Source organism: Durio zibethinus, unplaced genomic scaffold (assembly GCF_047325235.1).
Source record: "Durio zibethinus cultivar Kanyao isolate XHJ-2024 unplaced genomic scaffold, ASM4732523v1 HiC_scaffold_304, whole genome shotgun sequence".
NCBI lineage: Eukaryota > Viridiplantae > Streptophyta > Magnoliopsida > Malvales > Malvaceae > Durio > Durio zibethinus.
Window position 1 is genome coordinate 22,501 of NW_028322927.1, and position 12,500 is coordinate 35,000.

General features: G+C 35.1%; 4 non-coding genes across 4 annotated transcripts; 2 read left to right on the forward strand and 2 right to left on the reverse strand.

Moving 5' to 3' along the window:
• Positions 1-386: 386 nt before the first annotated feature.
• TRNAT-GGU (transfer RNA threonine (anticodon GGU)) lies at positions 387-458 on the reverse strand. Its single transcript has one exon. It is a non-coding gene; the product is annotated as a tRNA-Thr (tRNA).
• A 1,025-nt stretch (positions 459-1,483) lies between these two features.
• TRNAY-GUA (transfer RNA tyrosine (anticodon GUA)) lies at positions 1,484-1,567 on the forward strand. The gene has a single exon. It is a non-coding gene; the product is annotated as a tRNA-Tyr (tRNA).
• A 491-nt stretch (positions 1,568-2,058) lies between these two features.
• Positions 2,059-2,132, forward strand: TRNAD-GUC (transfer RNA aspartic acid (anticodon GUC)). The gene has a single exon. It is a non-coding gene; the product is annotated as a tRNA-Asp (tRNA).
• Positions 2,133-4,495: 2,363 nt separating this feature from the next.
• TRNAC-GCA (transfer RNA cysteine (anticodon GCA)) lies at positions 4,496-4,567 on the reverse strand. Its single transcript has one exon. It is a non-coding gene; the product is annotated as a tRNA-Cys (tRNA).
• Between the last annotated feature and the right edge of the window lie 7,933 nt (positions 4,568-12,500).

Below are 12,500 nucleotides of genomic sequence, written 5' to 3' on the forward strand. Positions count from 1 at the left end.
AGTCACGATTCAATGGGTTAGATCCACTTACTTTTTCTTTTGTTGATTTCTAATCTTTACAATTCTTTACAATGGATTTGATTGGAATAATATAATGCAAAATAAAAATAAAAATATATATATATATTTGTCAATTCAAGAGACGACTTATCATTATTCATTATAATAAACAAATGTTCAACTTTCTTTTAGAATTACTCTACTCTAACTCATTAGAATAATAACTTATTAGATAATAACTTATTAGAGTTAAATTATACAGTTTCTAATTAAATTATTATACATATACAGTTGGTTTTTTATTACCAATAAAAACAACACCCCTATTCTTCGTTTAAATATGAATACTACTATTTCACTGGAGTTTTATGAAAAAAAAAGCCAAAAGCCCCTTATCGGATTTGAACCGATGACTTACGCCTTACCATGGCGTTACTCTACCACTGAGTTAAAAGGGCCGTTCGATTCAATTACTGAATGAATCGATAAGATCTATTTATATATATATATATAAGTATAAGTTATATATATATAAGTATATGCAGTAGACTCATAGTGGCTAGTAGCTCATTCAGGAATGAGAATTCTAATTTACTTAACGTGTAGAGGGTAAAATGGGTTTATTGATATTGGATTTGATAAATATCAATGCAATGAATTGTTTCAAGGCCGATCATAATTGGCTTATCAGAACAGAACGAAATTCATTTATTTGATTTGATTAATAGATGTACCTTAGCAATTCGACATGGATCCAATATATTTTATCGAAACATGTGATGAAGAGATTTGCTTTGTCCACCGAACCCAATTTTTAGAAAAAAAAAAAAACACACATAATTTTCGATAACTTCTTGCTCCCTCTTCCCAAAATTCCAGATTTACTTTTTGTTAATTTCCTGGCTTAGTGTGAGATAGAAATACGCCTGTCTCGTCTTAATCTTAATAATGAGTGAATCAATGAATGAAAGTGGAAGAAATGAAGAATGAAAGTGGAAGAAATGAAGTTTAACTCCCCTTTTTATGTTTATGTCAGACCAATCACTTCCCGAAAGGATCTTATACTTTGTATTATTAATATAATCTAGTTTCTTTTTATAATATCGATTTATATAATATAATAATATAATAGATTGAATTTATCTAATTTATTTCTATATCTAATTTATTTCTATATAGAATAGAGTGGCGATTCAAATGAATGATTTATGAGTATAAATCATGAATCAAAAATGGAAAATCATAAAAGATGGAAAAAGCTTTCGGATCTAGTCATATCATTCCATTATATTGACAATTTCAAAAAACTGTTCATACTATGAGCATAGTATGATGTCGGTCAGGCAAATATGCCCCCATCGTCTAGCGGTTCAGGACATCTCTCTTTCAAGGAGGCAGCGGGGATTCGACTTCCCCTGGGGGTAGGGTACTACGAAAGGAAGTTGATCATGGATTATCAATAAACCTATAATTGATTCTTCCTGGGTCGATGCCCGAGCGGTTAATGGGGACGGACTGTAAATTCGTTGGCAATATGTCTACGCTGGTTCAAATCCAGCTCGGCCCAATAATTCGCTGATCCGCCATAACATAAAATGCCCATTTTTTTGTATTTTGTTTTCCAGAAAAGCCAAACAAAAAAATTAGGGAAGAATAAAAAAAGTCCAATTTTCTGATATATCCATCCCTACCGCTATTTGTTTTTTATTTGTTCTATTTATTTGTTCCCATAAATTCTGACCTTGATAATGATCTAGATTCATATCAGGATCATTAAGTATAAAGTTTAATGAAAAGAAAGAGTAAAGTAAAGAAAAAAGACTCTTTTTTTTTTTTCATTTTAAAATTGATTATCGATCGATTTGGCAATAACGAAAGGATTACTAGTAACTAGTAATCCGCGTTGCTCTCACTAAAGCGCATACCCGTATGGATATCAATATATCACTCGCGCCTTTGTTTGTTACAACACGGCGATTCGAATCTAAAATTTAAATAGAAAATGGCTTGAATGAAATCATAAGAATATCTATGCTGTACACTTTTCTTTATTGCCCTGGGATTGTAGTTCAATTGGTCAGAGCACCGCCCTGTCAAGGCGGAAGCTGCGGGTTCGAGCCCCGTCAGTCCCGACGGATACAATAAAAAAAAAATACATCAATTGATCCCTCCATTTTCTGTGAAAGGGAATACAAATGAAAGAATTTCATTCCCAAGGATAGCCTTTTTTATTTATTTTTTCCTTTCCATTTTTTGTTGGGGTTTATTTGTAAACTATTTGTAAACGGTGAAAGTGGAAAAGCAGTCAGATGATACATCATCAGATGATTGTACAAGGAAGGCGGTAGATTATCGAAAAGAAAGAGTGGAAAAGAATATATAGAAATAAAGGAAAGGAATTCTTTTGATTGGGCCAGGAATCCAATTTTGTATTCGGTGTGGATAAAAGAGCTTCCTATGTTATACTATTCAATTCTCGACGGTGAATCGATTTGATAGCTTAGATATTGTTATTCATGATATTGATCCGATTCGATGTCATTGAAATGTAAGTCATCGCATTGAATTTACAAGCGACAAATTTATCATCTCTATGGGATTAAATCCCGAGTTATTGCGAAGTAAAAAAAACAATGAAATTATGGAAGTAAATATTCTCGCATTTATTGCTACAGCGCTGTTCATTCTAGTTCCTACCGCCTTTTTACTTATAATATACGTAAAAACTGTCAGTCAAAGTGATTAATTTGAATGAAACTTGACTTTTTATCAAGGATTTAAGAAAAAAAGGATTCCAATTTCACGTCTTAAATAAATTAAATAAAATGAATGGACTAGAATCAGCAGTATCCTATCAAACTCGATAGTATGGTAGAAAAAAAATATGAATCTTTCTACCATACTATCCATATCTATTATTGTAATGTATAAAGATACAAGCTTAATATAGATGAATCTACAATATGTATCTTCATACATGTCGATATCAATTAAATATATGTAATGAAATATATGTAATGTACATAGTATCTCAATTTTATTTCTTCGCTTGATCTATTTTATTTGTGTTGATTTCAATCAATCTGAAATAATTGAAAGGCAAGTCTTACGATTTTCTAATTCTTTCATTTCATGGAACCGATTTTTAATTTAACTTCTTTTCTTTGATCCATGATATGAAATGAGTCAATAAAGCATGGCATAAATAAAATTCCTAAAATAATAAATAAAACAGGGGGTAAGTGTGCAATATGTGACTACACTAAGGCAAGATCTTATTAAATAAAAGAACTACTTTTTTTCTCTTTGAACAGTAACAGTAAAGAGGGAAGGAAATAAAAACAAACAAATACAGAAAAAAAAAAGGGGGGGGGGTTCCTTGTCCCTCATTGTCCATATATAACTCTGGTAAGAGCTGGTTCATCAAAATAGAAAATTTAGGAAGAATTCTTTTTTTTTTTTAATAAATTGCCTATCATCCGTATCCCTTTTACTTTCGAAATACGAACATGGGAATTATTGAAATGTTTGTTTGATTTTGATTGAAAGGGTATTATTCATAGAATACATTACTCCACTAGAATCCAAGAATTTCGAAATGAAGACTAATAAAATAGTTAAAAAGGCTTTGCAAAACGATCTAGAAAACAATTGATACGGTTTGATTCCTCAACCCAATTAGAAGTACCCCTAGAGTCCACTTCTTCCCCATACTACGAGTGAAAGGGAAAATGTAAAGACTACCATTAAAGCAGCCCAAGCAAGACTTACTATATCCATGTGTATTATGTCCCCTAATTTCTATGAATATGAAACAAATAGGAAGGAATTTTTCCATTATTGTTCACTAATAATAGTGGAATTACCGGTGCAGAGTCAAAAGGAAAAGGGAATTCTGACACACCACCGTTGATGAAACACTTCAATAAATCCGCTTATAACAAGTTCTTATATGATTTCTAGTAAAATCGAGAACCATTAAGCACAAGCAAAATACGCAGTAACACTTTTGGAAGTATCAAAAGAATGTTACTCACATGTAGCAATAATAAGACTTCTTCTTTCTTTTGGTGTCCCTTATTAAGTAAAAGCCAATTATCCATCCAATCTAATATTGATTGGATGCCTGAACACTCAGAGACTTTCATCAGTCTGTATACAAAGTATCTTCCAACCCTTCTACAACCATTCATTAGTTAATTAAACACTCCCGTTATCCAATCTAATTCAAGACTCCGATAGTAGCCCCTCTATTAGTAGGGGAGGGGCTACCATATCAAGATTTACTCATTCCCTTCCACTACTCTAGTTTTTCCTTGAATCCTAGACGTAAGGATTTACAACACTTTAGAAAACAAAACCTCCGGAAGTTTATAATCAAGTTTATAATCAAGAAAGTATCAAGAGTCCTTTTCTTACACTTGTTTTTGCCGGAGAAAATTGGTCGAGTTATATCAGCAAAACAGAATATAGGATTTCGCGTTTTTTGTTGATCAGGCGACACCCGGATTTGAACTGGGGAATAAGGGATTTGCAGTCCCCCGCCTTACCGCTCGGCCATGTCGCCAAAAGGCTACAAACAAAAAAATGAGAGTATCCCCTTTTTATTTTTAGATTGGATCCATACCTTCAATTGGTTATAGTATCTCAAGACACACAATATCTAAAAACAAAAACTTTCCCTTTCTTTTTTCTTTTCTATTGAAAAAGAAAATGTGGATTCTCAGTTACAAAAGTAAAAATGCAGGACAAAAAAATTGGAACCATTAACTATTAACTATTGACGGCAAATTTATGGACGATTCTTCTTCACTTGTCTTTCTCTAATGGTATAAGAAAATAAAAATGGATACATAACTAATTAGTATTGATTTTTTTTTTCAATTTTTCAATTCAATAAAAAAACTTTCTTAATTTCAATTATAAATTATATAATTATAAATTATATTATAATAATATAACAGCAATTATGAGTCTATGTAAACCCCCGAACATAAGTTGTTACACAGCTCTAGTTATCTAATGAGGTATTTTATCTATCTAGATATGATGTCCATAGGGAATCAGCAAGAAATTATCGTGTTTCAATTTTTCATTGAATAGATTAAAATTAAAGAAAAAATAGAATTTTTGATAGAGCACGCCATGTGTTGTCTCCACTAGAGAGCTATAATGGAATAAAAAGAAAAGAGGAAAGACATATATAAATAGAAATGCTATATCTGCATATGTTTAATAAATACAAGCCCTCTTTTCGTACGCACTTCAATCATATTCTAAATATTCTACTAAAAAATAAAAAACTAAAAAATGGGTAAAAACATCTCTCTTCTCTGCGAATCATTTTTTGAACAGAACAATGGAATCTATGAAAAAATTAAGTGCTAGAAAAATCAACTCTCTCCCGATATATATTTTATGATTATTTTGTCTTTATCTCAACGAACAGATCAAATCAGGAATTCATTTCATTTTTCTGGTATTCAATCGGATTGGAATATGGAATATCATAATAATGGTAGAAATTGAATTATTATTTTTTTTTTTGATATTCTATACAAAACTCCATAAGGCTAAATGGCATTTATCAATTCTTTTATGTAGCTGTTTGTTATAAATATAAATTAAAATTTGAGTATAATTTTTCTTCTTCCGTTCATACGCATTTCATACATTCCATATATATTATATGGTATATGGAGTTAGATAAAATTTCATGTGATTCAGTAAACAGAATAGAAATTCAATTCCATCATTATTAGATCGATTCATATGATTCGATGAAGAATGAGAAAAGAATGGGATTTTTTTGATAAATGGGAAATTCAAAATGCTCGGGAATGAAAATGGGGAAATGTATACAATACCTGGGTTGAATCAGATACAATTTGAAGGATTTTGTGGGTTCATGGATCGGGGCTTAACAGAAGAACTTGATAAGTTTCCAAAAATTGAAGATACAGATCAAGAAATTGAATTTCAATTATTTGTGGAAACATATCAATTGGTGGAACCGTTGATAAAAGAAAGGGATGCTGTATATGAATCACTCACATATTCTTCTAAATTATATGTATCCGCAGGATTAATTTTGAAAACCAGTAAGGATATGCAAGAACAAACAATTTTTATTGGAAACATTCCTTTAATGAACTCCCTCGGAACTTCTATAGTAAATGGAATATACAGAATTGTGATCAATCAAATATTGCAAAGCCCCGGTATCTATTATCGATCAGAATTGGATCCTAACGGAATTTCGGTCTATACTGGTACCATAATATCAGATTGGGGGGGGAGGTTCGAATTAGAGATTGATAGAAAAGCAAGGATATGGGCTCGTGTAAGTAGGAAACAGAAAATATCTATTCTAGTTCTATCATCAGCTATGGGTTCGAATCTAAGAGAAATTCTAGAGAATGTTTGCTACCCTGAAATTTTCTTGTCTTTCCTGACCGATAAGGAAAAAAAAAAAATTGGGTCAAAAGAAAATGCCATTTTGGAGTTTTATCAACAATTTTCTTGTGTAGGCGGGGATCCGGTATTTTCTGAATCCTTGTGTAAGGAATTACAAAAGAAATTCTTTCAGCAAAGATGTGAATTAGGAAGGATTGGTCGACGAAATATGAACCAGAGACTGAATCTTAATATACCTCAGAACAATACATTTTTGTTACCGCGAGATATATTGGCAGCTGCGGATCATTTGATTGGAATGAAATTTGGAATGGGTACACTTGACGATATGAATCATTTGAAAAATAAGCGTATTCGTTCTGTAGCGGATCTCTTACAAGATCAATTCGGATTGGCTCTGGTTCGTTTAGAAAATGTAGTTAGAGGAACTATATGCGGAGCAATTAGGCATAAATTGATACCGACTCCTCAGAATTTGGTAACTTCGACTCCATTAACAACCACTTATGAATCCTTTTTCGGATTACACCCATTGTCTCAAGTTTTGGATCGAACAAATCCATTGACACAAATAGTTCATGGGAGAAAATTGAGTTATTTGGGCCCCGGAGGATTGACCGGGCGAACTGCTAATTTTCGGATACGAGATATCCATCCTAGTTACTATGGACGCATTTGCCCAATTGACACGTCTGAAGGAATCAATGTTGGACTTATTGGATCCTTAGCAATTCATGCCAGGATTGGTCGTTGGGGGTCTCTAGAAAGTCCATTTTATAAAATATTTGAGAGATCAAAAAAAGCACAGATGCTTTATTTATCCCCAAGTCGAGATGAATATTATATGGTAGCGGCAGGAAATTCTTTGGCCTTGAATCAGGGTATTCAGGAAGAACAGGTTGTTCCGGCTCGATACCGCCAAGAATTCCTGACTATTGCATGGGAACAAGTTCATCTTCGAAGTATTTTTCCTTTTCAATATTTTTCTATGGGAGCTTCCCTCATTCCTTTTATCGAGCATAATGACGCGAATCGGGCTTTAATGAGTTCTAATATGCAACGCCAAGCAGTTCCGCTTTCGCGTTCCGAGAAGTGCATTGTTGGAACTGGGTTGGAACGCCAATTGGCTCTAGATTCAGGGGTTCCCGCTATAGCCGATCAAGAGGGAAAGATCATTTCTACCGATACTGACAAGATTATTTTATCGGGTAATGGGGATACTCTAAGCATTCCATTAGTTATGTATCAACGTTCCAACAAAAATACTTGTATGCATCAAACTCCCCGGGTTCAGCGGGGTAAATGCATTAAAAAGGGACAGATTTTAGCGGATGGTGCCGCTACGGTTGGTGGCGAACTCGCTTTGGGCAAAAACGTATTAGTAGCTTATATGCCATGGGAAGGTTACAATTTTGAGGATGCGGTACTCATTAGCGAGCGTCTAGTATATGAAGATATTTATACTTCTTTTCACATACGAAAATATGAAATTCAGACTCATGTGACAAGCCAAGGTCCTGAAAGAATCACTAACGAAATATCGCACCTAGAAGCCCATTTACTCCGCAATTTAGACAAAAATGGAATTGTGATGCTGGGATCTTGGGTGGAGACGGGCGATATTTTAGTAGGTAAATTAACGCCTCAGGTGGCGAAAGAATCATCATATGCTCCAGAAGATAGATTATTACGGGCCATACTTGGGATTCAGGTATCCACTTCAAAGGAAACTTGTCTAAAATTACCTATAGGTGGGAGGGGTCGAGTCATCGATGTGAGATGGATCCAGAAAAAAGGGGGTTCTAGTTATAATCCGGAAACGATTCGTGTATATATTTCACAGAAACGCGAAATGAAAGTAGGCGATAAAGTAGCCGGAAGACTGGAAATAAGGGTATCATTTCCAAAATTTTACCTAGACAGGATATGCCTTATTTGCAAGACGGAAGACCTGTTGATATGGTCTTCAACCCATTAGGAGTCCCTTCACGAATGAATGTGGGACAGATATTTGAATGCTCGCTTGGGTTAGCAGGGAGTCTACTAGATAGACATTATCGAATAGCACCGTTTGATGAGAGATATGAACAAGAGGCTTCGAGAAAACTAGTGTTTTCCGAATTATATGAAGCCGGTAAGCAAACAGCGAATCCATGGGTATTTGAACCCGAGTATCCAGGAAAAAGCAGACTATTTGATGGAAGAACGGGGGACCCTTTTGAACAACCTGTTATAATAGGAAAACCTTATATCTTGAAATTAATTCATCAAGTTGATGATAAAATACATGGGCGTTCCAGTGGACATTATACACTTGTTACACAACAACCACTTAGAGGAAGGTCCAAGCAAGGAGGACAACGGGTAGGAGAAATGGAGGTTTGGGCTCTAGAGGGATTTGGTGTTGCTCATATTTTACAAGAAATGCTTACTTATAAATCTGATCATATTAGAGCTCGCCAAGAAGTACTTGGTACTATGATCATTGGAGGAACAATACCTAAACCTGAAAATGCTCCAGAATCTTTTCGATTGCTCGTCCGAGAATTACGATCTTTGGCTCTGGAACTGAATCATTTCCTTGTATCTGAGAAGAACTTCCAGATTAATAGGAAGGAAGCTTAATCGGAATGAATCAGAATTTGTCTTCTATGATCGACCGATATAAACATCAACAACTCCGAATTGGCTCAGTTTCTCCCCAACAAATAAGTGCTTGGGCCAATAAAATCCTACCTAATGGAGAAACCGTTGGAGAGGTGACAAAACCCTATACTTTTCATTACAAAACCAATAAACCGGAAAAGGATGGATTATTTTGTGAAAGAATTTTTGGACCTATAAAAAGTGGAATTTGCGCTTGTGGAAATTATCGAGTAATTGGAAATGAAAAGCAGGGCCCTAAATTTTGTGAACAATGCGGAGTTGAATTTGTTGATTATCGGATACGAAGATATCAAATGGGATACATAAAACTGGCATGTCCAGTAACTCATGTATGGTATTTGAAACGTCGTCCTAGTTATATCGCCAATCTTTTAGATAAACCTCTTAAAGAATTAGAGGGTCTAGTATACTGCGATGTGTGATTTGATCGAAATTATGATTTTACCGATTAGCAATGAGAAACTGTCATCCCATTCAATCGAATTGGGATGCCCTGGATCTGACATGACATGTCTCTTGGGAGGAGTAACATGAAGCTCAGAATTATGGGTGTATTCAATACTCCCAAATAAAAAGGGAATTGGTCTATGGTCGAGTCAGTAAAAATAAATAAATAGGAATTTTGAGTTGTACCTCGTGAAAAAAAAAGACTTCTTTCTTTTGTGGAATTAACCATTCTCATTTCTTTTAGTTCTTTTAGAAAGAAATGAAATTATGTTCAAGTAAACAAATATGTCATGGTTGCAGGAGTCTATACATCGCATATAGGCTTAGGCTTTAAGTTAAGGGCATCGTGGTATAACCGTCGAGGTAAGGTAAGGCAGGACCTAAGAGATCGAATGGAAGGGTACATAGACAAGTAAATCCCTTATGACACTCCTTTAATTTAAGAGGATTCATCATTCGAGGGGAAGTAGACTACTCAAGAATTTCACATTTCATTTATGTCCTAATTTCGAATTGAATAAAGAATTAAGAAAATATAAATCAATAAAAGAAGAATGAATCAATGAAATGTTTCTTTGGAACTTGAGTAAAGAGTAGACCTTTTTTTGGGGGGGGTTCTAGAATTTGAAAGCGAGAACTCCTTTCTTTATCTTTATTTGGTGTAACTACTTGAGCCGGATGAGAGGAAACTCTCATGTCCGATTTTGAGGGGGGGGGGGGAGAGATCCTGTAGGGCCCTATCCTAATTTTGCTTTTGCTAGGCCCATCGCTAAAAAACCTACTTTCTTACGATTACGAGGTTCATTCGAATATGAAATTCAATCCTGGAAATACAGTATCCCACTTTTTTTTACTACCCAAGGTTTCGATACATTTCGAAATCGAGAAATTTCTACTGGAGCAGGTGCTATTCGAGAACAATTAACCGATCTAGATTTGCGAATTCTTATCGATTATTCGTTGGTCGAATGGAAAGAATTAGGAGAAGAAGGCCTCGCGGGTAATGAATGGGAAGATCGAAAAATTGGAAGAAGAAAGGATTTTTTGGTTAGACGCATGGAATTGGCTAAGCATTTTATTCGAACAAATATAGAACCAGAATGGATGGTTTTATGTCTATTACCGGTTCTTCCTCCCGAGTTGAGACCGATCATTCAGATAGATGGGGGTAAACTAATGAGTTCGGATATTAATGAACTCTATAGAAGAGTTATCTATCGAAATAATACTCTTACCGATTTATTAACAACAAGTAGATCTACGCCAGGGGAATTAGTAATGTGTCAGGAAAAATTGGTACAAGAAGCCGTGGATACACTTCTTGATAATGGAACCCGCGGACAACCAATGAGGGACGGTCATAATCATAATAAGGTTTACAAGTCGTTTTCAGATGTAATTGAAGGCAAAGAGGGAAGATTTCGTGAGACTTTGCTTGGCAAACGAGTCGATTATTCGGGACGTTCTGTCATTCTTGTTGGCCCCTCACTTTCATTACATCGCTGTGGATTGCCTCGCGAAATAGCAATAGAGCTTTTCCAGACATTTGTAATTCGCGGTCTAATTAGACAACATCTTGCGCCGAACATAGGAGTTGCTAAGAGTAAAATTCGGGAACGGGAAAAAGGGCCGATTGTATGGGAAATACTGCAAGAAGTTATGCAGGGACATCCTGTATTGCTGAATAGAGCGCCTACTCTGCATAGATTAGGTATACAGGCATTCCAACCTATTTTAGTGGAAGGACGCGCTATTTGTTTACATCCATTAGTTTGTAAGGGATTCAATGCAGACTTTGATGGGGATCAAATGGCTGTTCATGTACCTTTATCTTTAGAGGCGCAAGCGGAGGCTCGTTTACTTATGTTTTCTCATATGAATCTCTTGTCTCCAGCTATTGGGGATCCCATTTCCGTACCGACTCAAGATATGCTTATTGGGCTCTATGTATTAACGAGCGGGAATCGTCGAGGTATTTGTGCGAATAGGTATAATCCATGGAATCGAAAAAACTATCAAAATGAAAGAATTTACGATAATAACTATAAGTATACAAAGGAGCCCTTTTTTTGTAATTCCTACGATGCAATTGGAGCTTATCGGCAGAAAAGAATCAATTTAGATAGTCCTTTGTGGCTCCGGTGGCGACTAGATCAATGCGTTATTGCTTCAAGAGAAGCTCCCATCGAAGTTCACTATGAATCTTTGGGTACATATCATGAGATTTATGGACATTATCTAATAGTAAAAAGTGTAAAAAAAAAAATTCTTTGTATATACATTCGAACCACTGTTGGTCATATTTCTCTTTACCGAGAAATCGAAGAAGCTATACAAGGGTTTTTTCGGACCTGCTCATATGATACCCAATCATATGGTATCTAAGCTCAAAAATTCTATGTTCTATGACACCGGTATCAATTCGTGTCTCTCCGGTTCAACTAGTACCATAGTTCCTGACGCGACTTTCTACGAAAATTAATATCGAGAAAAAGAAATTTTCCAATCATTGACTCAAACCCATTGTCGAAGTCCACTCAGCGGAATAAGGGGGTACTTATGGCAGAACGGGCCAATCTGGTATTTCACAATAAAGTAATAGATGGAACTGCCATTAAACGACTTATTAGCAGATTAATAGATCGCTTCGGAATGGCATATACATCACACATCCTGGATCAAGTAAAAACTCTGGGTTTCCAGCAAGCCACTGCTACATCCATTTCATTAGGAATTGATGATCTTTTAACGATACCTTCTAAGGGATGGCTAGCCCAAGATGCTGAACAACAAAGTTTGATTTTGGAAAAACACCATCATTTTGGGAATGTACACGCGGTAGAAAAATTACGCCAATCTATTGAGATATGGTATGCTACAAGTGAATATTTGCGACAAGAAATGAATCCTAATTTTAGGATGACTGACCCGCTTAACCCAGTCCATATAATGTCTTTTTCAGGAGCTAG